This window comes from Equus przewalskii, chromosome 17 (assembly GCF_037783145.1).
Source record: "Equus przewalskii isolate Varuska chromosome 17, EquPr2, whole genome shotgun sequence".
NCBI classification, from domain to species: Eukaryota; Metazoa; Chordata; class Mammalia; order Perissodactyla; family Equidae; genus Equus; species Equus przewalskii.
Window position 1 is genome coordinate 74,584,966 of NC_091847.1, and position 24,280 is coordinate 74,609,245.

Sequence of the window (24,280 nt, forward strand, 5' to 3'; positions counted from 1 at the left end):
TTTAGGATGTAAGGACAAAGGGAGGACGAGGACTCTAGGGAGGACGTCTTCCTGTTGTGCCTATGCAGTTGGCAAGCAGCAACACAATGTCAGAAGTCATTCATTCCACCCTGAACACTCAGCATTTTTCATTAAATATTCAAGAATGCATATTCAAGTTTGCCAAGAGCTAAAAGTGTAATTCAGGCTGGGGAACATGTGCTGTGTACACCAAGTGACAGGAACACTAGATAAAACAAGAAGATCTGAAGGAATGGTCATCGCCCATCTGAAAGTTTTCTGTAACCATGTGTTTACAATTCAGCCTTTCGCCAGCTGGGATTTTGGACAGTGAACAGAGAGAAAACAACTAGATAGCATGATGGAAGCACATCTCCCTGGCAAGTTATTGTGGTTCTCATATCAAAGTACCATTGAACATGATGCATACAACATTTTATTTCAAGAAAGATGTACAAATGGACCTATCTTTAAATTGACATTTGAATTTTTCATTTCCTAATTTGAATATGCAAATATGGGACTTACAGAATTAACTTGATCACAAATATTATTCAAACTATATATATAATATTTTAAGCTCCTTGAGAACAGGAATTATATTTTTTAACCATTACATCTTCCTTAGCACCTATCTACAAGGGCCTAACAGAATCTCAATACATATTGAATTAATATAAATAAATTTAAATAGGCTTTTAAATACAATAGATACCAATTGTTTCCCATGTTTTTCTGCATCTTATAAAAGAAAATGAGATGTAATAACACACATGGCATTAGCAACACCTTAGTTCCTTTTTGAATATGTATAATTTCTAACCAATAAATACCATTCTTCCTCTATGGCTGCTTCTTGAGAGTGAGTTGACACACCAGAGAGGCAGGTGAGCTGATTCAGGGCTGCAGTACTGTTTCGTGTGCCGTAGGCGTGCTCAGAATTTCACAAGACTGCTCTGATAGCCCGACTCCGCTCTGTTGGGAATCGCCCATCCCCCTGCCTTTCTATCGCTTTCCTAAATATGGCAAGGGTTTTACTGTTGTGGAGATGTCTGCTTTCTCCATGAGAAAGGACAATGCAGCTCGTAAAAGGTGATCAAAATATTACCTCAAATAAAACAGTTTTAGATGAAAAAGGAAAGCACCGATAGTTTTCCTCTTCGCCTACCCTCAAAAGTGTCAGAAAGAAAGATAGTTACTCTAACAGGAAAAGGGAAAAAAGGTCCCATTCTGCCAGTAGTGCAGGGTTTATTGCCTAATGTCAAGGAAGAGAATAATTACGCTCTACCAGCTTGGTTTTTCCAAGACAGACTGATAGCAGCACAGCTCAACTCTGGAAAACTCTGAAATGAACGAGATGGAAAGTGGATCGTCTGGGATCAGAATTGGGCTGCAACTTTTGACTGAAAGTCAAATACTCTTCTGTTTAATTTCCTCCAGGATTTATGAAGACAGAGCCACCATAAAGTCTTATTTCCCAGAACATTCTCTGAAACACTCCAGGCACCAGGGCTTAAGAGCACTGCCTCTAGGTTTTGTTTCTTGCAGCTTCAAGTTGAACTCTCTTCTCAGGCTGCAGTTCACTGCCAGGGCCTCGCTCTCGTGTCACAGTGACCCAGAGTCAGAGACTGATAGCCTGAACTCCACAGAGCCAACACAAACAGTTTCCCAAGGAAATTCGTGTATTTATTAACTAAAGAAAAATGAAAACCTTCTTTTAAGCATGTGTCTCAGAAGCCTCTGAATGATTTCTATAAGGCACAGACAATGGAAGAAAATCCAAGAAGCAAGTATGAGACAAGTAGATAGGATCAATTCGGAACAGCTGAAACGGAACTGGGAACAATACACTGCTTTGATTGATAAGGTGATTTAAAAATTAAAAGAGGAGAGTCTATCTGTGAGCTGCATGCCAGTTACCAGAGATTGATGGATGGCATGAGGCTTCTTTTCTTTGTGGCATCTTTCAGATAAAGATGCGTTTCCTTTTAGAGAGGCTCTTTATAAGACAATCGCTTGACTGGAAGGAGGCTGTGTGTGTGTGTGTGCACGAGTGTGCACTGCAGCATTTTAGAGCAAGGCTCTACACCTAGAATGCAAGGCTGCTCCATAGCTTTGCAACTGTACCATCCATAGCTTGTGCATAGACAACATACTCTAAAAACATCCCTCCCGGATGAGCCTTCATTTCCAATCGTGTCTGTGCACCATGTGGTAGCCAGCATGATTAAGGAAAAAGCGATTGTGCGAACCTCCAAATCCATCTGTCATGTCATTGGCATTGAAGAGCTTTGCTGAAAAATTAGCCTCCTCCTTGCTCCAACTTGTGTTTTCCCATCCTCAAGACAATACGGGAGCTCTTAACTGGGAGAGAAGGGAACAAAGGGGCAAGGAATTCAATAAAAAAGAGATCCCAGGCAAAATGAAATATTGTTTCCCTGTCTGTTTTGCTTTCCTTCTCCCCAGCCCGCCAGAGCATTAACCACTTGTCTGCTGCACGATGAGGCAGGATCACTTCCAGGACTTGCCTGCAGAAGAGTGAAGTCTCTGATGCATCAGGGATGACCAGTGAAGAGTGGTCCGGAACACAAGAGGCTAAACTGGATGTTAAACGGACAGCCAAAATGTGAAAAAAAAAAAAAATGCTCATGTTTCCTACTTCTTTGGAATTTTTCTAATACATTTGCTTATTTAACTGCACATACCGGCTCAAAGACTTATTGGATTTTTATATTCTCTGTACACATTGGAGGACTTCGTAAAATTGCATACAAAATTTTATCTATCTGTGCATGTGTACATTTTTCTGTTTCTTTAAAGGGTCTATAACTCACAAAGTTCAAATTCACCGCAATAAGGTATTTGGTGTTCTGTTTAGTTTCCCAATTCTAGAGGGTGCATTTTCCGTCACTGGGGATCAGGGCTTGGGAGACAAATTCTATCTATGAATTACCGAGACTAAGAACAGACCACAAAGAAAACACAAGCAAACTAGACAACAGATGCTGATCAGAAGATGAAAGAGGATGAGGTGAAGAACGGTAGATCTATAGGGACATTTTTTCTCATTTCCTAAGTGCAATTCGGGCTCAGTCAAAACATAAAATGCACAGTGTATGGGTTTTCTTGTTCTCTTAAACTACTTTTCTAGGAATTTTCTCTTCAATTTCTTCTTATTTCAGTTATTGAGAGGAAAAGATATGGAGTATTTGGACTAATGAACTCATTTAAAATTTCCTCAGTTGATCTTAGAGTTAAAGAAAGTTAATTAAAATGGGAAAATTGCAGAGTAGCAAACTTATTGCAAGTTGAGAGATTTGATGGAAAGAATTGTTAACATAGCTTGCCATGAGGAGGCTGGCTTACAGTCAATGAAATTTTTAATCTGTGTACATTCATCTTAACCTGAATATTTTCTAAAAGTTAAAAAAATATCAAAGTTCGTAAGTATATTTTGGAATGGAGTATTTTAGCTACAATAAATATAAAAGTTGTATTAGGCAAGAGAGATAACTTCAATATTGGGATTAAAGAGGAGAATATGGCTCATTAAGAACTGAACCCTAGCACTGATTACTTATTTATCAGAGTATGTAAAGTAACCTTAAAAGACCAAAAACATCCCTTCGTGACCAGAACACTCAGCATACTAGACATAGACGGGAGCGTCCTCAGACTGATAAAGGGCATCCATGAAAAACCAAAGCTAACCTCGTGCTTAATGTGAGAGACTAAAAGCCCCAATCCTGAAGGTCAGTATGTTCATCAGAAAAGTCTATTGATTAGCCATCTGGTAGACTGGATCATTTGTTCTAATTCTTTATTCCCTTGGATAATAATAGCATAAGGTCTAACTATATACAATCGACATTTTTGTTAAGTAAAAAATGGTCAAATATCAGCAGTTCCATGTGGTTTAACACAAGACACCCATGCCTTTTACCATGTACCTGTGTAGTGCCCTCCCAGCCTGAGTCGTTTCCCTCCTCCCACTGATGTTGGGCTTGGCCGTGTGACTCGCTCTGGTTAGTGAATGTTTGTGAGCAGAGACTTTAAACATGCTTGTGTGGTATGGTTTGTACACCAACTCTTCCCCATGAGAAGAATATTCCTTGGGTAGTCACTAGTCCAAAGAGGAGGAGATATATGGAGCAGACCTGGAGTCAGCCCACAGCCTGGAGCTGAGCCCAACAGACCCATAGCCTGAAGCAGAGCCTCCCAGCCTAGAGCAACTGAACCCCAATCTACTTGCAGACTTGCATGAGTGTGAGAATAATGATTTTTGTTGTAAGCTGTGGAGGATCTGAAGTTTGTTACACAGCAGGACTGTGGCTATAGGTAACAAAATATTATGTTAACAGTGAGCAATGGACAGCAATTGAAACAAAGGTAGATAATATCTGTCTGTGCAATATTCGGAGGAAATGGAGTCTTGTTAAACAGACTGCTACTGATGAGTTTCCTGGACTCTGAATAGAGGAGAGACGGGTGGGTGGAATGCTGGGGTGGGGGGGAGGGGAGCTGATGCCCCAAGCAGTAGACCAAAGCTTGAAGACACTTGAAGTTGTCCATCAACTTGGACAGTTGATTGAGTATCACTCTAGAGAGGAAGAATGACAAATACCAATTTTTAACACTTCTCAGTTTTTACCAAGCTCTGTCTTTCAGCCTGGGCTTTAATCTGAACTCTCATCAATGGGGGAAAAAATCAAGAAAAGAAAGTCTGATTACAAGCAAGGGCATTATATTAGTTATGATTATAACATGCTGAGGAGCGAAGACTTGGATTCTATATTGCTTTCATTTACGCTGAATTTTATACTAAGTGTTTTTCACTCGTGCAAGTCCTGGAGTTGAGAACAGTTTCAGAAATGAAAGCACAATTAACTGAAGTTGTTGGAAAATGCATAATCAAGGGTTCATGCATTTATTTATGTCAACAATTCCAAAGAAAATTGCTATTAAGTCTTACCAACTGTCATCCACTTGTCCTCTTTCATATCGTGGGTTAAAGTATTACAACAATATCCTCCACTCTCCCTCATCATAACAGTAGCTGCTGTTTATTAAATGCTTATCACCATGTACCAAGAACTCTGTACGCCCTTTTCAAATGCTGTATCTAATTCACATAATGCCGTTGAAAGACGAGTAGTATTATCCACATTTTAGAGGTGAAGTCACTGTGACTCAGAAAAATTGAGTAACTTCACCAATAATACCACACAGCTAATAAGAGGGAGAGCTGGAACTTGAACCCTGGGCTATGATCCTATTAAATCTTGAGCAAACGTCAGTTTAAGCTGGAGATTTAGTTGTTGAAATAAAAATGTTCTGTCCATGGAAATTTAGCTCCTGGTGTAGAAAAAGAACCTTATAATAACGTGGTCCCAGTTATCTTATTTAGCTAGCCATCAAATCTATCGAAAAGTTACCAGAAAGTGCCCGCTGGATCTAGATTTTGCCTATCTTCCTTCGTCTGAACATTTAATTGTCTTTCACTTCAGTTACTTTCTGTGCCCTTACAACATGTTTGTCATGGACTTTTGGCTCAGTCCAGAGTGGAGCTGTTTTTGAGGAAAAATAGTCCAGATAAGAATTCCAATCTTTACCTATATTTCTGAAAAATACAGTACGGGATATGAATACAAAATCCCTAACAGCTCTCAAAAATGCTCTCTCTCCTGGGAGCCTCCAACTCTCCACCCCAGAAAATGTTCTCTTTCCCTCTTTCCCTTTCTCCTCTTTCCCTCTCTCTCTCCCTTCCTCCCTCCTGCCCCTCTGATTTTTTAGCCCACTGGGCCTGGGCCCAGCTACCTCAAGACAATTTCTCCTCCCTCCGTATTTTCATGCAGTCCCAGGCACTTGCTGATGCTTAACCTATCCAGCCCCATGGAGAACTTAGCGCCTCCTTTCTTTCTTTCTTTCTTCCTTCCTCCTTCCTTCCTTCCTTCCTTCCTCCCTCCCTCCTTCTCGTCCTTCCTTCCTTCCTTTCTTTTCTTTTTTGGTAGGGAAGACAGGCCCTGAGCAAACATCTGTGGCAATCTTCCTCTATTTTGTATGTGGGATGCCACCACAGCATGGCCTGACAAGTGGTGTGTAGGTCTGCTGTACCTGGGATCCAAACCTGCAACCTCCAGGCTGCCGAAGTGGAGTGCACGACCTTAACCACTATGCCCCCAGGCTGGCCTCAGGGCTTCTTTCTTTATGTGCCTTTTGTGCGAGAACCTCTAAGGCTTTTATCCCTCTCACCCTCCGCCTCACCTTTCCTCTTACTCACTTCCTCCTCACAAAGGCCCAAAAACTCAAACTGACCCAGAACACCCTTCAGAAAGCAAGGGGTAGCTCAGTGGGTAACCCCAGAATATTCCGTCTCTGGGAAACACTCTGGGGAAGAAAAGATAAAAAGGCTAGGACCTTCGTAATCCCCCATACTGATGCTGTTAGCCCATCACAGGGTGCGCTGGTTTCTTACTGCTGCTGTGACAATACCGTACCTTAAGTGGTTGAAACAACACAAACGTATTATTTGACAGCCCAGCACATCAGAAGTGCAACGTGGGGCTCCCTGGGCTAAAAGCAAGGTGTTAGTGGGCTGCGTCCCTTTCTGGAGGCTGGGGGAGAGAACCTATTTCCTTGCTTATTGGCGTTAAGGGAAGAACTCGGCAACAGGGACCGAGATCCTCATTTTTCCTTTTTTTTTTTTTTTTTTATAGAGGTCATATTGGCTTCTAACATTATGTAATTTCAGGTGTACATATTATATTTCGTATTCTGCATAGACTTCATTGTGTTCACAACCTATAGTCTAATTTTTATCCGTCACCTTACATATGTGTCCCTTTACCCTTTTCACCCTCCCCCAGTCCCTTCCCCTCTGGTAACCACCAATCTGTCCTCCTTATCCATGTGTTTATCTTCCACATGTGGGTGACATCATATGGTGTTTGTCTTTCTCAATCTGACTTATTTGGCTTAACATAATACCCTCAAGGTCCATCCATATTGTCTCAAATGGCATGATTTTGTCTTTTTTTATGGCTGAGTAGTATTCCATTGTATATATATATACCACATCTTCTTTATCCGTTTATTCCCAGATGGGCACCTACGTTGCTTCCAAGTCTTGGCTATTGTGAATAATGCTGCAATGAACATAGGGGTGCAAATATCTTTTCTCATTTGTGTTTTCCTGTTCTTTGGATAAATACCTAGCTGAGGAACAGGTGGATCACATGGTAGTTCTATTCTTATTTTTTTGAGGAATCTCCATACTGTTTTCCACAGTGGCTGCACCAGTTTGCATTCCCACCAGGGTTCCCTTTTCTCCACATCCTCTCCAACACTTATTTCTTGTCTTGTTAATTATAGCCATTCTGAGGGGTGGAAAGTGATATCTCATTGTAGTTCTGATTTGCATTTCCCTAATAACGAATGATGTTGAATAGCTTTTCATTTGCCTGTTGGCCATCTGTAAATCTTCTTTGGAAAAATGTCTGTTCATATCCTTTCCCCATTTCTTGACTGAGTTGTTCATTTGTTGCTGTTGACTTGTATAAGTTCTTTTTATATTTTGAAAATTAACCCCTTGTTGGATATATGATTTGCAAATATTTTCTTCCAGTTGGTGGGTTGTATTCTAGTTTTGTTCACAGTTTCCTTTGCTTTGCAGAAAATTTTTAGTCTGATGCAGTCCCATTTGTTTATTTTTTCTTTTGTTTCCCTTGCCCAATTAGACATGGTATTCAAAAAGATACTGCTAAGACTCATGTCAAAGAGTGTACTAACTATTTTTTCCTTCGAGGAGTTTTATGGTTTCAGGTCTTACATTCAAGTCTTTAATCCATTTTCAGTTAATTTTTGTTTATGGTGTAAGGTATTGGTCTACTTTCATTCTTTTGCACTTGGCTGTCCAGTTTTCCCAACACCATTTATTGAAGAGACTTCCCTTTCTCCATTGAATGTTCTTAGCTCCTTTGTCAAAGATTAGCTGTCCAATGATGCGTAGTTTTATTTCTGGGCTTTCATTTCTGTTCCGTTGATCTGTGTGTCTATTTTTCTGCCAGTACCATGCTGTTTTGGTTACTATAACTTTGTAGTGTATTTTGAAGTCAGGGAGTGTGATACCTCCAGCTTTGTTCTTTTTTTCTCAAGATCGCTTTTGCTATTTGGAGTCTTTTGTTGTTCCATAACATTTAGGATTCTTTGTCCTATTTCCATGAAACATGTCATTAAGATCCTGGTTGGAATTGCATTGAATCTGTAGTTTGCTTTAGTTAATATGGACATTTTAACTATGTTTATTCTTCCAATCCATGATCATGGAATATCTTTCTATTTCCTTATGTCTTCTTCTGTTTCTTTCAACAATGTCTTATGATTTTCACTGTCTTTCACCTCCTTGGTTAAATTTACTCCTAGGTATTTTATTCTTTTGTTACAGTTGTAAATGGGATTGTAGTCTTGCCTTCTCTTTCTGCTAGTTCATTATTAGTGTATAGAAATGCAACTTATTTTTGTGTGCTGATTTTGTACCCTTCAACTTGGCTGTAATTGTTGATTACTTCTAAAGTGTTCTAGTGGATTCTTTGGGCTTTTCTATTATAGAATCACATCATCTTCAAGCAGTGAGAATTTTACTTCTTCCTTTCCAGTTTGGATTCCTTTTATTTCTTTTTCTTGACTAATAGTTCTGGCTAAAGCTTGCAGTTCTATGTTGAACAAGAATGGCAAGAGTGGTCACCCTTGTCTTGTTCCCGCTCTCAGAGGAATGGGCTTCAGTTTTTCACTGTTAAGTATGATGTTAACTGTGAGTGTGTCATATATGGCCTTTATTATGTTGAGGTATCTTCTTTCTATACCCATTTTCTTGAGAGTTTTTATCATAAATGGATGTTGGATCTTGTCAAACTCTTTCTCTGCATCTATTGAAACAATCACGTGATTTTTTTATCCCTCGTTTTCTTAAGGTGATGTATCACATTGATTGATTTGCAGATGTTGAACCATGCCTGTGTTCCTGGAATAAATCCCACTTGATCTTGGTGTATGATCCTTTAAATGTATTGTTGTATTTGATTTGTTAATATTTTGTTGAGGATTTTTGCATCTATGTTCATCAGTGATGTTGGCCTGTGATTTTCCCTTTTTGTGTTGTCCTTGTCTGGTTTTGGTATCAGGGTGATGCTGGCCTGGTAAAATGAGTTGGAAAGCATCCCATCCTCTTCAATTTTTCAGAATAATTTGAGAAGGATTCCTGTCCTATTTTAATTCCTATTAAATCTTCTTTGAACGTTTGGTAGAATTTACCAGAGAAGCTGTCTGGTCCTGGACTTTTGGTTTGGGGGAGCTTTCTGATTACTGTTTCAATCTCTTTGCTTGTGATTTGTCTATTCAGATTCTCTATGTCTTCTTGATTCAGTTTTGGGAAGTTGTATGATTCTAAGAATTTATCCATTTCTTCCAGGTTATCGAGTTTGTTGGCATATAGCTTTTCATAGCATTCTCTCATAATCCTTCCTATTTCTGTGGTGTCGTTGTAATTTCTCCTCATTTATTTGATTTTATTTATTTGAGTCTTCTCTCTTTTTTCCTTAGTCTGGATAAGGGTTTGTCAATTTTTTTTTATCTTCTCAAAGAACCAGCTCTTAGTTTCATTGATCCTTTCTATTGTTTTCTTAAGTCTCTATTTCATTTATTTTGGCTCTGATTTTTATTATTTCCTTCCTTCTACTGACTTTGGGCTTTGTTTGTTCTTCCTTTAGGTATAGGGTAAGCTTGTTTATTTGAGTTTTTTTTTTTTTCTTGAGGTAGGCCTCTATTGTTATAAATTTTCCTCTTAGTATCACTTTTATTTATTTATTTATTTATTTATTTATTTATTTATTTGAGGAAGATTAGCCCTGCACTATCATCCACCACCAATCCTCCTCTTTTTGCTGAGGAAGATTGGCCCTGAGCTAACATCTGTGCCCATCTTCCTCTACTGTATATCTGGGATGCCTGCCACACATGGCTTGATAAGCGGTGTGTAGATCCATGCCCAGGATCTGAACTGGGGAACCTTGGGCTGCCAAAGCAGACTGCATAAACTCAACCATTATGCCACTGGGCTGGCCCCCTCTTACTACCACTTTTGTTGCATCCCATAGGTTTTAGTATGTTGTTTTTTCATTTTCATTTGTCTCAAGGTATTTTTTATTTCTTCATTGATCCAATAGTTGTTCAGTAGCATGTTGTTTAGTCTCCATATATTTGTGACTTTCTCAGCCTTTTTCTTGTAGTTGATTTCTAGTTTCATAGTTGATTCCTATGGTCAGAAAGATGCTTGATATGATTTAAATCTCCTTAAATTTATAGAGGCTTGCCTTATTTCTCAACATATGGTCTATCTTTCAGAGTGGTCTATGTGCAGTTGAGAAGAATGTGTATTTTGCAGTTTTTGGATGGAATGCTCTATACACACCTATCAAGTCCATCTGGTCTAGTCTTTCGTTTAAAGTCACTGTTTCCTTTTTGACTTTCTGTCTGGATGATCTATCCATTGACATAAGTGGAGTGTTAAGGTCCCCTACTATTATTGTGTTGCTGTCAATTTCTCCCTTTAGTTATGTTAATAGTTGTTTTATATACTTTGATGCTTCTGTGTTAGGTGCGTATATATTAATAAGTTTTATGTCTTCCTGGTGGAATGTCCCTTTTATCATTATATAATGCCCCTCTTTGTCTCTCATTATCTTTTTTATCTTGAACTCTGCTTTGTCTGAGGTAAGTATGGCTACATCTGCTTTCTTTTGCTTGCCATTTGCTTCCGATATCATCTTCCATCCCTTCACTCTGAGCCTATCTTTGCCTTTAGAGCTGAGATATGTTTCCTGAAGGCAGTATATTGTTGGGTCTTGTTTTTTAATCCATCCAGCCACTCTGTGTCTTTTGATTGGAGAATTCAATCCATTTATATTTAGAGTGATTATTGATATATGAGGGCTTCATACTGCCATTTAATCTTCTGTTTTCAGGTTGTTCTATATTTCCTTTGTTTCTTTTTCCTTGTATTTCTGTCTGTCACTTCATTTTGGTGGTTTTCTGTGATTGTTTTCTCAGTTTTCTTTTTATTTATGATTTGTGACTCAGCTCTGATTTTTTTGTTTTGTGGTTACCATTAGGTATGAATAAAAGATCTCATAGATGAGATAGTCCTTTTTCTGATAGCCTCTTATTTCCTTTAGCCTATGCGGGTTCCATCCTTTTCCTCTTCCACTCCTATTTTTTTTTTATCACAAGTTATTCTTTTTTGGGTTGTGAGTTTGTGACCAAAGTGAAGTCTTTATAGTTATTTTTGATGCTTTCTTTTCCTTTATCCTTTATGTTATATTTAAGTGTTTGCTAATCTATTTTGATACAGAGTAGCAATTTTCTGATTTTGTCTGTCTACTTATCTCCTTGCTCAAACTTTTGTAAACCTTTGCCTTTGTGTTTCAGGTAGGGAGGGCTACCTTCAGCATTTCTTGTAGGGCAGGTCTAGTGGCAATGAATTCCATCAGCTTTTATTTGTCTAGGAAAGCTTTTATCTCTCTGAAGGATAATTTTGCTGGATAGAGTATTCTTGGCTGATAGTTTTTGTCTTTCAGTATTTTCAATATATCATTCCATTCTCTCCTAGCCTGTAAGGTTTCTGCTGAGAAATCTGCTGAAAGACTGATGGGGGTTCCTTTGTAGATTACTTTCTTCTCTCTTATTGCCCTTAATATTTTTCCTTTGTCATTGACTTTTGCCAGTTTTAATATTATATGCCTTGGAGAAGGTCTTTTTGGGTTAATATAATTAGGAGTTCTATTAGCTTCATGTGCTACTTGAATGTCCAATTTCTTCCCCAGGTTTGGGAAGTTTTCAGCTATTATTTCTTTGAACAAGCTCTCTGCTCCTTTCTCCCTCTCTCCTCCCTCTGGGATGCCTGTAATCCTTATGTTACTTTTCCTAGTTGAGTTGGGTACTTCTTAAAGAATTTCTTCATTTTTAAAAAATCTTAGTTCTCTCTTGTCTTCCACCTGAATCATTTCTATATTTCTGTCTTTGAGCTCACTAATTCTTTCCTCTATAAGATCTACTCTATTTTTAATGCTTTCTACATTGTTTTTTAATCTCTTTAATTGTGTTCTTCATATCCAGAATTTCTGTGGTTTCTTTTTTAATAGAGCTTCAATATCTTTGGTGAAGTATTCCTTCTGTTCATTAATTTTATTCCTGAGCTCATTGAACTGTCTTTCTGAGTTTTCTTATAACTCATTGAGTTTCTTTATGACAGCTATTTTGAATTCTCTGTCAGTTAGATTGTAATCTTCTGTGACTTTCAGGTTTGGTTTCTGGAGAGTTGTCATTTTCCCTCTGTTCAGCTGTGTTGCTGTAGTTCTCCATGGTGTTTGGTTAATTGATCCTCTGCCAGTGCATTTGTTACAGTAATCACCTTTTCTTATTTGGGTATGGCTTCGCTTGCTTTGGTTCTGGTTGCCTGGGTCTTGTGTTCCTCCATTGGCTCTCCACAGGCTCTCATGCTGCTGCCTCATGCATCACCTGTGCTGATGCTCCCCAGTTGTCTGAGGGTGTTGGTTGCATTGCTGCCAGGGGTGTGTGGCTCAAAGGTGTTGCTGTTGCTGGAGGGGGCCTGAGGATTTGTATGCAGCCCCTGCTGCTGGTGGAGTTGGTGTCAAGGTACCACCACTGGGGGCTTGGTGGTCCCGCCCTTTCTGCTCACAGTTGTGTGGGTCAGGCCACCACCACTGCCACTGGTTACACTGATCATTGTGTTGTGGGGCTGCCACCAGGCCACTGCCACCATTCTGCAGACATTCACACATTTGGGGCTGGGCCATGCTCACCTCCACTCACAGTCATGTGGGCCACTGCATGAGGATCTGAACCCTGGGTCACTGCCACTGGGGGAGGAGGAGGAGGCTGCTCCTCTGTTCCACTGCTTTCTGGGGGTCCAGTCCACCCACCTTAAGATGAATAGCTCCCTGGATCTCTTAGGTATCCTGTTATGCTGTGTAGGGAATCCTCTGTTGGTCAATGGATGTGTGTTTGGTTGGAATTTAGCGAGGAGAGACAAAGAGAAACACTCACTCTGCCATGATGCTGACATCCACCATGATACCCATTTTCTTGCTGACTTTCATCTGACAGCCATTCCCAGCTTCCAAAGGCCACCCACATTCCTTGGCTCCTGGCCCCTTTCTTCATCTTCAAAGTCAATGGCTGGCAGATTGAGTCTCTTTCATGTTCCAAATCCTTCCCTCTTCTTCTTCCATCTCATTTCTCTAACCCATCCAAGAAAGAGTCTCTGCTTTTAAGGACTCATGTGATTAGTTTGGGCCAGTGAACTATCCAGGATACTCTCACTATCTCTGGATCCATATCCTTAATCACACCTGCAAAGTCCTTTTTGTCAGGTTAGGTAACATATCCACAGGTTCCTGGGATTATGGCATGGACATCTTTAGGGGGCCATTATTCTGGCTAATACACATGGTAAGTTCCTTTGTTATATTGTAGATGGAAAGCTGAGGTCAGAGGGCGTTGATTGGACTGGAAGTCCATGATAACACAGGCTAAACCAAGCATCACGCTAACCTAGATCATACACTTCTCAACCTAGGCTATACCTTCAGCCCATATATGATCCTTGTGTAAAAATCAGTCACCTTTGAAAGTCACGACAACTATGTTTTTTGTCCAGTTCCCCCAATTTTTTTATTAAGCTACATATATTTAGAAGGTTTTTAATTGTAATACAAGAAAAGATGCAAGTTGGGTCCAGCCTGGTGACATAGTGGTTAAGTTTGTGCCCTCCACTTTGGTGGCCTGGGATTCGCAGGTTCACATCCCAGGCATAGACCTACACACCACTCATCAAGCCATGCTGTGGTGGCATCCTACATATGAAATAGAGGAAGACTGGCACAGATGTTAGCTCAGCAACGATCTTCCTCAAGCAAAAAGAGGAAGATTGGCAACAGATGTTAGCTCAGCAACGATTTTCCTCACCAAAAAAAAAAAAAAGAAAGAAAGAAAATATACAAGTTAGGAAATATATATTTTTAGAAAAAAAAGCTTAAAAAATAAATAGCTGTGGTCAAAAAAGAGAAAGCCCAATTAGTATTTTTATCAGGCCTTCTTTCTGTAAGATTTCATAATTTTTTGCTGACAGTTCACAATAGTTTTCCAAGGAAATCGCATTTTCCTACAACATCCTCTCTAAATGTCCTGAGTTGGCTGGGTTGAGATAATTCAAAAGTCCCCAGTCGCTATCACACCGGAATATAACATTTTGCTTTATCTCCTCTGCTGTAGATGCTGAAGATGACACATTTTAAAATATGCAGCTACATGGAAGGCTTGTCAAGAGGAAGTGGGGTAGGGAACATTCGCGTTTATTTTATTACTTTTCAGAGTAGCTACTGCTGATGCTTTCTGCTCTCTAGGAAAATGAGAAGCCCAGATTACATTAGGTAATTGCAACATGCAGAAACCAAGCAGGATATGCACACAGAGGCTGCCAGAGCAACTATGATTAAATTATCTATGACGAGCAAGTCGAAAGGAAAAACACAAAGCAAAGTGGAAGACCAAAGCTGAGCGAGATAGCATCTCTCATGGAAAGCTAGTAAGGAGGAAAGCACGTGGGAACGGGAGGCGTTGCCAGAAGATAAGATAAGAGGCTTTGCACATTGTGGGACAGTCTGGGGCTCTCTCGAAGACCTTTATCAAAATGAACAGTGTCTCATCAGGCTTGGCAGGAGCTGGAATGGAATGCTGCAGTGCACGCCTTGCTGTGGGGACTCACACATGAGAGTGCTTTGTGCTGCGCTCTTTGCTGTGCATTTTTATCCCACCTGCCGGAACTTTGCACTCGTGCTTTCTCTTTTTCTTCAGCGGGAGAGCCATGATGGGCAGTTGATGGAAATGTGGGGCTGAATTTACATAGTCATTCAGTGACTGTCATGCACCCTGATGCTTACGGGGTACAATTAAGAGAGTCTCTAATTTGAATAAAAATCCGTTCTTTTCGTTTGGTGTCATATACAATATTGCTGCAAACTCATCTACATGGCCTATTATAATGCACACTTTTACACTCCTGCAGCCCTCACCTAATCAGTCCTCCCAGCTAATCAGCTCAAATACCGTCACAAGTGGCAGAATGCAGGCAATTATCCTTAATTCAACTTCTAAACATGGAGGTGAAAGATCACATTTAACCTAACAGACTTATCAGGAATTCATGAATTGATAATCATGATTAATGAGAAATCACAGAGCAAAATTTGTTTTAATTTACCTGTTCATGTAACTCGTGTTACAGAGAAACGTGAACTTTCATCCAGAGCAAACAAAGAATGTCCAGACCGTCAAATGGATTTGAACCCCAGGGTAAAAAATGTGCATTCACTATTTCAAGGATAATCTTAAATGACAGAAATCGGTGTGGCTAAGCAGGGATTATAGCTTTGACAATATCCCGACCTTGTGTCCCTGAAAGAGAAATAATTACTCAGAAATGGAATCTCTAGTTATCACCACTAAAAGTCCGAAGGGGGCATCTGCTGTGAATGGGATGAGTTGAGCCGCTTGTCTCTGCAGATCCTCAGATTTCTACAGGACTGTGCTGTTTTTGAAAAGTGGTCTTTGAAGATAGGGCACGACGGTGTGTATTCCCCTAAATATTGACCACTTGCTTATAAGAGACTCAGAATACTGACCTATAATTCATTCATTCATTGAAATTATATTTGTTGAACAAATACTATAGGGTAGAACCTATGCTAAGTATTGAAGATAAGAATGATGAATAAAAGAAGTCTCATCTTTGAGGAACTTGCATTCCAGAGGGGAAGATAATACAAGGAAACTGAAATAAATGATGTAACGGGGTGAGACGTTGAGAAAAACGGTGATGGATGTCTTATTTTGTTACTGTTTCGCTATGATGAGTTCGCCAGGGAAGAGTAAAACACGTCTTAGCACACTGCTGGTATTATGTCTCTGAAAGGCTTGAATTTTCCTTCCAGACCTTCCTCGTGGGGAGTCAACATCTTTCATGTTCGTTGCAGGAAGGAAAGGGGTGAAACCGGATTATGGCAGCAGTGGGAGAGTTGGAGCTGGTGTTCCAGGTTAAAGTGGGGGCCTGGCCTAACCCCAGGAGGCAGCTTCCCAAAAACTGAAGGAGGATGGTGGTTTGGAGGCCCTCGACAGAGGCAGAGATGTACCCTCCTTACATGCAGAACCCAGAATCAGGAGGGAGGGACGGCCCAGATGGCAGGATGGCTGTGGCACACTTATGGAAATTGGAAATGTAGGTGCTGTGGTTAGGGTCTCTGTCACCGAGTCTTTAGTCCATGCAGAGGACGCACACGAGGCACATACCTGAGCCCACCCCTCTCACCCCGCAGCATTGCAGCAATGCACACAGACAGCAGAGGACACATACTGGGAGAGCAACTATGATGATGTTGACCCCATTCTCTGGGAACCACTCCAGCCAGAAATCCTATGCATTCCTGCGCGGGTTGGAGAACTCCCCAAACGTGCCTGGGATTGAATTCTTGCCTGAGGAATCTAACGTTGGAGAGCAAATTCGAACCAGGTGTTGCAAACTAAATGCCTACAGGTACTACAGGTACTAAAAGGGGGCCAGTGATGGAGTTGACCCAGTCTGATGAAGGTAAACTGGAAACTACCTGCCTTTTACAGAAAGCAACTGCTACCAACTCCGACTGGTGATGGCCCTACAGGAATGCTGGTGGAGTGGAGGGAAAGCTTTGATTTTTTCCAATTTGCTTTCAAGAGGAGATGAATTATTACATAAAACTTTCTGAATTTTAAATGCTGGCAACTAATTCAAATTTTAAAATATTGTGAAGACCAAACAAAATTTCCATATCCAATCCATAAACTGGTAATTTGCAACTTCTGGGCCATAAGGAGGACAAAAACAAAACAAAAAGAGTGGAAAGTAGCGCGGAGTGGGTAGAGAAGTTGGATTTTGAGATGGGAATAGAACGGATGGGGCCCCTGGTAAGATGTGAGATATTAGAAACAACTGAAAAGATGAAGCACCAGAACTCTTGTTTTATTTTTCATTCAACCAATATTTATCGAATACCCCCTATATGTCAGGCACTGTGGTAAAAGTTGGTACAGGCCTGAGGGGAAAAATGGTCTCTGCACTCAAAAAAACTTACAGCCTAGTGGTTAGACACCTGAAAGATTAAAAATACCCGCCAGAAAAAATTCACAGGGTAAAGGAGAGCATTCAAAGCAGGAAGGCCCGGGGTGAGCATGAATAAGTGCCCTTGCAGAGCCCAAGAAAGTCTGTGTGCCTGGATGACAGAGTTCAAGGGCACAGTGGTGAGAGGAGGCTGGAGATGTTGGCAGAGGCCAGAGCTGGAGGGCCCCAGATAGAGGCCCTGCAAAGGAGTTTATACCGATCCTAAAGGTGATGGAAAGGGAATGGAGGATTTTGAGCAATAGTACCATGACTATTTGTTTGAATGTTTGTAGGTCGCTTCAGGTTAGAGAATAGGACAGAGAAGGGAAGACAAGGTATGGGGCAGCGCTCTAGCTCAGGTGACCAAGAGGCCAGGGAAAGCAGACAGAGTTGACCCGAGAGAAGCGACTGGATTCACAAAGCATTTAGGAGATGGAGGAAAGAGGAAAAGCAATTGATAAGCAGAGAATAAAGGAGACGGAGGATTTAAAAGTAACCTCCCCAAGTTTCTGACTTGGGCACTGGGTGAATGATGGTGCCATTCCCCGAGACAGTAAACTCTGGTCCAAAAAAAATTGGATTTAGGGGAAAAGTTGATTTCTTCTTTTTTAGCATGTTAAATTGATGATGTCAGAGAGACATCCAAGTAGAGATGTCCAACAGGCAATTGGATATATGGGCGATGAACTGAAGAGGAGGGTATGCACTCGAGATTAGCTTTGGTGCCATCAGCTTGCAGCTGGTACCAAAGTGGGGGGAGAGGACATCGTCCATACAGAGTTTAGAGGAAGAAGATCAGACAGCCAAGAGAGATTCCCTTGGGACACTGACGTGTAGGGAATGAGTAGAAAGAGTAAGATCGTAAAGATATGTGAGAAGAAGCAGTCAGAGAGGTGAAAGAAGAACAGATGATTGCAGCTAGAAGTCAGGAGAAGATCATTTTTGGAACAAGAGAGCAAGGCAAGAACTGGAAAATATCCTTGAGATTTCACATGTGTAGGACCTTGGGAATTTGGGCAGACGTTTCAGTGGCCTGGAAGCCAAAAGGTAAGGTACAGCCTTCTCCTTAGTGAAGAAATGGGAACAGCAAATGTGGACAGTTCTTTAAAAAGGCTGGTTGTGAACAAGACAGGTGAGGTTGCTTGGGCCTTGATTGAAAGGTGGCATGGAATTAAAGAAGGAGGTGTGTGTGTGTGAGTGTGTGTGCAGCAGACAGTGAGAAAGGATCACTGTCCCCCATCTCCCTCCTCTGCTCCCTGACGTCCTACATCCTGGGAGCCATTTACTCCTTCGCACCCAGTTAGAGAGCACGAGTTCTGCAGAACTCTACCTACCACTTACCTCTCAGTGTGAAAGTGTGTTCTCAATGCAATTGGTAATAGATAGAAAGGATTACAGATAACAAGGTCATGAAGGGGAGAGTAAAGAGGAATTAGTGTGGACAAAACACCGTGCCCACTCAGAATTTTCCCTTGCAGCTGATGGTGACCACAGGGTTTAGTCATATTTGCAGAGCAGTTAAATTGAACTTCTCAGACCAGTCCTGGGACTTAATCTGGACCCTGAGTCACTCCTAAATTAGGAGAGTTTTCAAGAAGAATGTATTTTCGGTGTCTTTAAGATAATGTAATCTTGCTTGTTTTTTTTGCTTAAATATTGCACATAATATAGCCTTTTTCATACAGTGTGGTTTCTTTGAGATCTTTTGAAAGACTCCAGCTGTATAGAAATATCTCATTAGTGACAAAGACAAAGCCAGCTTCTTCGTTTTGTCTGATCTCACAATGGAGGACTCATCCCACACTGGTGCCTCATGTGCTCACAACACACTGTGCAAGCTGGGCGTTTCGTCACCCTCCTTTAAACATCCCCCTCCTCCTAGCATTTGTCCAGGTGCTCGGATTTCCTTCCAAAGTCACAAAATACGATATGAGTTGAACATCTGGCTCATAAAAGTCCTTTTGAAGACAGAACAGAATGCCTCTCCGGTCAAAGAAAGCTACAGAAGAAAGCCAGGCCGGAGGATCCCTACCAGACGCACTCGCAGGCTCATCTTGTTCATCACAAACTGGCAAGTTATCGTCCTTCCCAGCTACTCAGCTGTCTGGAATTGTCATCAGGAAGTAGTCACAATCCCAGCGTTCACCCAGAGGAAAGAAGGAGCGAATTTCCTCATGCCCTAAGCAGGCGGTCCAGAGAGGTGTGACAAGGACGTCATGCAAACTGTACAGCTGGGTTCCTGTGAAGTCGCTATTGACACAATAACCATCTAAAAGATGAAAGTGCTTAATAACAAAAACATAAAGCTCAGGAAGCAAGAAGGGAAGTGTTGAAGGCTCCCATATGGAAGAACGATGAGAAAAAAAAAATCTGTATTTGATAAACCCTGTATGACTTGTCGAACTTGACGCTAGGATACCATAAAAGTTTCTGCTATTCACTTCACATTGCATGTAGGGCCAATGGATTTTGTTGGGCCATCCATGTATCAGCCCACATGCAAGTCCTCCAAGGGCAGGAATCCTGTCTGTCTTCATCAGTGTGGGTCTCTTTTGCTTGGTACAAGGCCGTGTACCACTTGAGCTCTAAATAATTTGTTGAATGCATTAAAGACCAAATTACCTAGCCTAAAGCATTCCATAAACAGCCTATGAAAGAGTTGCCAAAATCACATATTTGAAATATGATATTACTAAGATTTGACCCCCAAATAGATAGGTTATTAAACGAATATTTTTTCCTTGACTTTGTCCATGTTTTAATGGACATACCCAATTTACCTCATGGATCTTCTGTTCCAACAGGAAAGAAACAGAAAGATCTTTTCCCATAGGTAAGGCTTTCCAGAAGGATGTACTACCTCCAGAATTATTTACTAAATCTCTACCCTGTTCGGTTCAAATCCTGGACACCCAATTTAGCCTGAAAAGAAAAACTGTTATCTCAATAATAAAGGGGCAAAAACAAACCCAAGCCCCTATTGCCCAATAAACCTCCAAGTTGTGTGACAAACAGGTATCTAACCAGCACAGAGCCTGAGAAAAATCTGATAGCATCACCTCCAGAACAAGCTGGTCTCAGGGGAGGACAATTATCAAGTGACCAGCCTTTACTTCTCTGTTATTTATTGCAACCAGGTACAAAGGCACCTCTGAGATGCCCTGACGCTTCCTGGGCGCCCGTCCGCAGCCTGTGACTCTGCCCTCTGAGGTTGAAAGAGGTGCTAACATCCACAGAGCAACATCTACTCTGCTTTAGCAACTTCACAGACACCATAAAGCACAGATTGCTGGCTTCTCTCTTTCTCTCTTTTCTCCTTCCCTTCCTCCCTCCCTCCTTTCTTCCTTTCTTTCTGTTTATTTTGATAGTTCAAGGGCTAAAACTACACAGGAAGCAGAGGACATATGCAAAAAAAGAAAAAAAAGATCATTTGAGAAGAGTTTAATAAAAGGGCTATTGACAAGGAGCAAAAACACACAAGCAGTGCAGCACCTGGTACCCAGGCCAGCATCCATGGGCCTCAGCACCCAGGCCTGAAGGGCAGGGGAGGGAGGGATGAGCGAGGCAGGGGGGGCTGTGTGGAGGGGGCCTCCTGACGGGACTCTAGACCTGTCAGTTTTCAGGGACCCCACAAGGAGGCAGCCAGCAGAATAAATCCCTGCTTCCTCCAGTCTCCTTCCAGGACTTCCTGTTGACATAACCCAACAGGAAGCCGCAAGGCAAAGGAGCCTGTTAACACTTTCAGTGCAGGGCACACCCCTGAGGCACAGAGCGGGGCAGAAAGGGGTAGAGAGTGGGTCCAGAGGGGTAAACAGAAGACATCCAGCATAGCACTACATCCATTTCCAGCTTAATGGTATAACTAAGATGTCTTTGAGCCCATTTTTTCCCTCCCTCAATTAGATTTCAAGGAATCTTATTCTTCTCTCTGCTGACTATATGGCCTGTTTTATTTTAATTTCATAGACTTTGATTGCCTACTTTCCAAACTCCATGATTATTTCAAAAGTCACAAACCAACGTGATCATTTGGAAAACCAGTCTGGTATTTTATATCAGACAGACAATGATGGGTATTCAAATATTCACTGGGGAGAATTTAAATGTCTTAGGGTTCACTTCAACACACACACACACACACACGCACACACACACACACACACTCTTTCTGGAGCCTACACTGAAAGAGGAATAACGAAAATCTCAGGCAGAAGCCTAAAATGCTAGTTCTCTTAAAGTTAACCACATAATCAACTTTGGGCTAAAGTTCATCCAGAGCAGCTTAGACGCTTTCTACGACAGGGGCTTGGATCTGGAATGACACGTGGAATTCCAACTTGGCAAGCATGGAGAACATTTTACCTGCTAAATCTTTCCATTGGCCGCCTCTCTTCCCCGCTGCAATACCGTCGCACGGGCAGAGAGTCCACTCCCCTCACCGACCTCAGCCTCACGTGCCCATCACAGAATTCCACCCAGTTTGGGTTTCCTATGAGAACCGTCAGCCCGTGATATCCAGCCAGAGAATCATAAGGACTGGTTTTCAAACACAAAATTACTTCAAGTCACACACAGGTCACTTTTCAAGCATGCAGCAGTTTATCTGAGTGGATTTTTAATCAAAACACCATGGCCCTCAGGCTGGCTATTTTCGATACTCCATTCTCCAAGTGGAAAAATAATCATGGCAGATCAAACCACCTGGCCAGACACAACCCCGTAGCAGTCCGGTCCACGCAGCCCGCCGCCCTGATCAAAGGCAGCTGCCAGCCGAAGCCTCGGAGGAGGAAACGCAAATACACGCAGACACTTGAGAAGCAGACATCTGACATTATCTCTTAATTTTTTCCACATATCTATACTCAAACCAGAGTTTCCACAAAGTAATTTGAGAACTATCTAGTCCACAGCAATACCAGGAAAAGTGAGTCATGGGCTTCATAACACAGATACATATATTACCCGCTGCAGGCTCTGGTAACCTTGTCCTTGCAGTTAAAGTCACTTTAGACAACTCCATGTTTGGTCAAGAATCCCTTTGTGATAAGGAGTCTAAACATCTGCTGCGATTCTGCTTTTTTCTCGTTGAATAGTGCGTGTCGTGTTAAACATCCCTTGACATCTACTCGTGCTCTCTAAGTCGTGCAGCAGACTTTGGTCAGAAGCAGTAAAATTCTGACCTGCTAGTACACTAGCTTAATTCTCAAGGTATTTTGTTCTTTGTCTATTCATTTGATCTTGTTATTAGGTAATTCAATAGCAAGCATTTTTGGGTCTCACCATGTGCGGCACGATGTGATAAAAAGAAAATGAACCTGGGGGAGGGTGCCGACAGGAACCCATCAGTCCAGACAAACAGCCAGCCTGGGAGACCCCCACAGGGAGGGAGCTGGTGAATTTAATATCCGACTTCACTCCCCTCCTTCCCTCCACGTGGCTCAAACCCATTTTCTCCTCTTATCAGCTGTGTGGTCTTGGGCACATTTATTAGCCTCTCTTAACCTTAAATTTTTTTTTGCAAATTTGAAATGGTAATAAAAACCTATTCCACTGAATTGCTGTAATGATCAAATGAAAATGTAAATCCCCTAGGATGTCACCTATAATACTTATTAAATAAACATTCGCTCCCATCCCTCTTCATTCCACTCCCCGCTTCACTGAGCCAGGTAAAAGTGGCGCTTACGAATGAGCTGGGAATCAGAGAATTTGTCCTTCAAAAGGATCATAGAGGTCGAATCTCCTCCCTTCCAAATGGGAATACTCTCCAGCATCCCGTCTTTGCTTCCAATATGCGGAATTCATTTTCAAAATAAAGTCACTCATTCTGCTCTTACATAACTTAAATTGTTAAAAAGTTATTTCTCATTTTTAACAGAAATCTATCTTCAGGAAACTTCTCTTCCTTGGCTATACATACAATGTCTAACTCTGCTGTGATACAGAAATCTGTCTGAGGTCAGAGCTGAGAAGATGTGGGCTTAGGCCTCATTTGGACACTGGGTAGCTTTGCGGCCCTGAATAAACAAATCAATTTCCCTGAACCTTAGTTGATGTAGGAAATGAGGACAACGGCCCCTGCCCACTCTCCTTTCCAAGGATCCTTGGGGACACTACTCGACTGCTGTGTCACACTCCTCCTCGCTGGCCATCCTTCAATGTTTCCCTCATGACAGCACGCTCGCATCTTTTAGCAGTTTCTCCTTTGAAAATTTTAAAGGACAAGGGAATACTTTATAACAGGAACTGCTGAAAAAATGCCTAAGAAGTAGAAGCAGTGGGTAAGGGCCTTCCAGACGGTGGGCCGCATAGACAAAGCTGTGAATACGTCCTACTCAGAGCGTGGCTGATTTAGGGACGGTATTGGGATCCAGCTAAAGAGTTTAAATGAGATACAATAGAAAATAGGGAAGTTTCGTAGGTGTTCAAGCCAGAGAAGGAACATAATCAAAGTGTCATTTAAGGAGAAGAATCTGGCCCAAGAGTATGGTAAGGATGGGAGCTGTGAAAGCTTATTGTCAGGGATGGCTAATACAAACTGGGCAGTAATACGCGCACGAGCTGGTAGGAGCCTGCGCTGGGATGGGGTTGTGAGGTAAGCAGACTAATGCACACAGGCGACAGCTCGGGGAACGTCTGACAGGATGCGAGAACTCCCTAGATGGAGGAGAAAGCAGGAGGATACATGACCGTAGACTCGGAGATTTCACATCCACACACCTGGGAGGATGTGGGGACTTTGACCAGAGGCAGGAAAGTTGGGAGAGAAAGGGTTTTGTGGAGTCCAGACCAGGGATACCAATTTCAGAGTCACTCGTGCAGGATAAGAGACAGGCTGGAGGGAAAGGCACGGTTGGTGGTGCTCTCCAGGGAGCGCACACATGGGAGCAGAGGGCCCAGCCTGGCTCCTGTGCTCCCACCAATGTGGTTTATTTTGGTTTATTTGCTGTCTCAGAGTCGTAGTACTTTTTCTGTATTTCCATCATTTTCCTCATACAGTTTATGAGTCTACGGGAT